Raw genomic sequence first — 4756 nt, forward strand, 5'->3', positions numbered from 1 at the left:
TCTGCTGGTGCTAAGGGGATGTGGCAGCCGGGGGTCCCCAGGTCCAATCCAAGGGAAAACGGGGTCCCTCCTGCCAGGGAATGCCCTGGGACCACACCAAGGGATGGGAGCAGAGCCCCAGGATAGCGGTGGGAGCATAGGGATGCCAGAAGCAGGTCCCTGTGTCTGTGATGGGATTTCCAGCCAGGACACTCCAGGCAGTGTCCTGCTTTCCATGACCACTCCAGGCAGGGTCCTGTGTTCCATCCATGGGGATTTCCAGGAAAAGGAGATGTTTTCCATTTGCTTTGAAGCTTCCCTTGCGTGAGCCGCAGCCTCTCCTCTCGTGACCTGTGGTTTTAAGGGCAAGGAAGGAGCCTGGTCACCATCTGTGCTCCATCCAGACGCTGCTCCAGCTCTGACCCATACAGGCTTGATCCTTCCTTAACATCCTTTACTCATCCAAACTGGAGCCTTGGAAACCGGATGGCCACCACTGGGGAAGGAGCACAAGTACAACCTCAAGTGCATGAATGGAGGTGGTGGCCATTTGACGCCCATGTTGGAAGGTCCTTGGTACGTTTCCTTCATGATGGGGATTTGCCACCATCTCTACATTTGCAAATGGGATTAGTTTGGAAGGATGTCACTGATCAGCCGCTCACTTGGGCTATGACCTGCTCTGCACAACCTCATCCATGGGTGGACTGCGGGACCAGCCATCAGGTTGGAGCAGGACTTGGGGTGCTGGGTGAGGAGCAGCTCCCCATGACCCGGCTTCAGTGAGCGCTTGAGCCCAGAACCCCCCCGTGTGCTGGGCTGCACCCCCAGAGCGTGAGCAGCAGCTCAGGGAGGGGATCCTGCCCCTCTGCTGTGCTCTGGGGAGACCTGAGAGCAGCTCCAGTGCCTGAAGGGGCTGCAGGGAACCTGGAGAGGGGCTTGGGACAAGGGCCTGTAGGGCCAGGCCAAGGGGAATGGCTTGAACCTGCCCGAGGGGAGACTGAAATGAGCTCTTAGGCAGAAGCTCTTCCCTGTGAGGGTGCTGAGGCGCTGGCACAGGGTGCCCAGAGAAGCTGTGGCTGCCCCATCCCTGGCAGTGCTCAAGGCCAGGTTGGACACAGGGGCTTGGAGCAAGCTGCTCCAGTGGAAGGGGTCCCTGCCCATGGCAGGGGTTGGAACTGGATGGGCTTTAAGGTCCCTTCCAACCCAAACCAGTCTGGGGTTCTGTGATTCTGTTCTGGTCACCTGAGCACTCCTGCAATGCCATTAATGAGGCTGGGAGCCAGCACCAGGATGTGGGATGCAAGCCAAGCGCTATTAGGTCCCTGCAAACCTCTGCAAGGATATGATGCCTTCCCTAAAACCCTTGGTAGGTGAACAGCTCCACCACCCCCAGCCGGATGCGGTTCTTCTCCTGCTCCTGCTCCGTGACTGAGAGCATTTTGCAGGCTGGCAGCAGGATACGATGCTCCTTGGGTGCCAGCACAGCCTGTTTGCATATAGGGTGTGGGTGCAGTGCCCCAGCAGAGCAGCGGCTCCTCACGGCCTGTTGAACGGGTCCATCTAGTCCCTGAAGAGCAAAAGGGCCTGAGCACCTTGGGATGGGATTGCAGAGCTGGTTCTTAACTCCTGGGGGTTGGCCAGCTCTTGGGTATGATCCTGTCACTGCACATAGCAATTTGAAAGGCTCCACAAAGGAAAAGGTGCTCAGGGATGTTCACATGGGGTTAATGCTGCTTGTGGACCTCCTTGGGCAAAGGATTCAATCATCTCAGCCTTCACACTGGGAGAAAGGGGATGTTCCTCTGGCTTTCATTGGACACCTCAGACCCTACTACATGTCCTTGTCCCCATGTGTAGAATCCATGATCACAAGGAGAGGATGCATTTCCTATGATCCATGTCCCCAGGGGTATGTACCCCACCTGAGTGCACCTCCAAGCATCAGTGAAGGGCAGTAGGAGACCAGCAGCCCCTCTGCCTGCCCTATGGGAGACCAGGGGACCTGCTCTGGCAGAGTGGTGGCATCGGTAGCACCCCATTGGAGTGGCTGCCTTGAGCCCATCAAGATAGGACCAGACAGGATCTAGGGAAGGGATTCATGGAAGTCTTCAGTCCAACCCCTGCTCAGAACAGGGCTGGTTCCAAGATCAGAGCATCCTGGACATGACAGCTCACCCCAGAGCTGCATCCCAAGGGGGTCCATGGGTGCATGACCCCGAAATGCCTTATTCCTCTCCATTCCTTCTCAAGAAAGCCTATCCAGCCATCTGGAAGATGTCAAATGACAGGAATTGTCCCTAAAGAGCCTCCACAGCACTGCCAGGGCCCCGCGCTCACCAAGATGCTGATATTCCAATGCCTTACCCCTGCAGCATCCTCTCAGGATTACCTCATGGGGCTGAGCCTTAAAAATAACCCAGTGGGGGCAGCGGGTGGGTGGCATCGCTGTCACCACGCTGTCACTAACGTCAGCTTTCCCCATCCCATCTGCACGCCGGTGCCGGCCATGAATCCCATCTGGCATGCGCGAAGGCATCCGAGAAACCACACGGGGTTTGCCAAGGAAGCATCAAAAGGCCTGGAGCAGCCTCTCTGCTGGTGCCTCCCCATCTGCTCTTCATTAGGCAAATGAGCTGCGGGCTCCTGGATGGGTGGTCTGGGCTTGGGGACCCCTCTGTGGTCAGCTCCTGGTGCTGGGGAAAGCAGGAATCTTGGGGATTGTGGGCCTGGATCAAGCAGGAGCCGTATGGATGCTGCCTCCAGCCAGGGCTGCGGGCAGTGGTGAGTGCCCATGTCCCATGGCTCCAGTTCCAGCTTGTGATGAATATCCCACTGTCCTGAGCCTCATCCAGACTTTCTGGGACCATTTCCTAGAAATTCATCATCCCTTCCCAGGCAATACTTCCCAGATGTTGCAATCCAGCTCTGTGTTTGGCGTCTGGCCTGACACCTCCTAGCATCGAAATCCCACCCCATCTCCGAAATACTTCCATTTTCATCCCAATTAACAAAGGGCTCTGAGTTACGGTGCCTCCTCAGGCAGCTCCTGATGGAAGCTGGGATGAAAGGTGATGGAAAAATTCCTTTGTAGCTGCTGTTCTTCCTTTGGTTGCCCATAGATGGAGGAAGAGAGCTTTGCCCCTTCGGGTTCCCTGCTTCAGCGATCTGTTAAGGAGGTTCTGTGATGGGTTTTGGGCTCTCCTCCTCTCCTTTGGATCATCAAATGCTTGCGTTGGGTGATTTAATGCCTGTCCTAGGAAAGACATCGGCCATGACCTGCACAAGGCCCTGCTACCGAACGCTGGCTGAACCCACAAGAAAGGGATGGAACAGCAACAAGTGCAGCTCCAGGCTGGGGCTGCTCCATGAGACAGCCCAGGACCCTGTGAGGACCTTCTCTACCATCAGGGTGCTGAGGCGCTGGCACAGGGTGCCCAGAGAAGCTGTGGCTGCCCCATCCCTGGCAGTGCTCAAGGCCAGGTTGGACACAGGGGCTTGGAGCAAGCTGCTCCAGTGGAAGGGGTCCCTGCCCGGGGCAGGGGTTGGAGCTGGAGCATCCTAACACCCTTTCCAACCCAAACCATCCTATGACTGCTTCTATGACTCGTCTTCCAGGTGCACATCCCATAGGATTATTCCTTCACCACCCTGACCTGGGTGGCCACATCCAACACACTGGTGGGCTTCCCAAAACAGAGCTGCTTTGTGGGACACATGATCCAAGCCAGGCCAGTGATGGTGCAATGATTAACCTGGGCATTCACAACCCAGGGGCATGGATGTGGCCAACGATGTCCATGGAGGTGCAGTCAGGCCAGGGCAGCACAACAGAGAGCCAGGGGTTGATGGAGAGCAAGGTTGCCCCCAAAGAGTTGTTCTGCTGCTCACACACTGGTGTTAACTGAGGATGGAGATATTTTGGGGGGGGGGGGGGGGAGGAAGGGGAATAACCCAACTCCCAGAACACATCATAATTTTGGGAGATATTGATTCTTTTCTTCCAAAATGCAGTGGTTTGTTTGGGAGGTGCAGAATAATTCCCCTTCCCCCCTTTCCTGACACAGAGCTCTTGACTTTTTCAACAAAAAATACCAAAAAAACACACTCATTTTTTTCACAGAATCACAGAAACAGATCGGTTTGGGATGAGGAGCAGCTTGCTCCCAGCCCCTGTGTCCAACCTGGCCTTGAGCACTGCCAGGGACGGGGCAGCCACAGCTTCTCTGGGCACCCTGTGCCAGCGCCTCAGCACCCTCACAGGGAAGAGCTTCTGCCTAAGAGCTCAGCTCAGTCTCCCCTCGGGCAGGTTCAAGCCATTCCCCTTGGCCTGGCCCTACAGGCCCTTGTCCCAAGCCCCTCTCCAGCTTTCCTGCAGCCCCTTTATGCACTGGAGCTGCTCTCAGGTCTCCCCAGAACACAGCAGAGGGGCAGGATCCCCTCCCTGAGCTGCTGCTCACGCTCTGGGGGTGCAGCCCCGCACACGGGGGGGTTCTGGGCTCAAGCGCTCACTGAAGCCGGGTGATGGGGAGCTGCTCCTCACCCAGCACCCCAAGTCCTGCTCCTCAGGAGGACCCCACAAACCGAAACAGTCAAGCGTTAAAAACCCCGACAGAAATGGTTCTCTTTGTCCTTCCTTTGGCCAGAATCCTCTTTTCCTCCCAGATTTTGGTTCAACCACCCGGTTGTTCCATGCCCCTGCCCAAGCCCCAGCTCCCTGTTGGTTTCATCCGGTTGTGGGTTAATGGGATGATTGTGAAACTGGTGGACGCACTTT

Source organism: Lathamus discolor, chromosome 4, assembly GCF_037157495.1.
Source record: "Lathamus discolor isolate bLatDis1 chromosome 4, bLatDis1.hap1, whole genome shotgun sequence".
Lineage (NCBI taxonomy): Eukaryota > Metazoa > Chordata > Aves > Psittaciformes > Psittacidae > Lathamus > Lathamus discolor.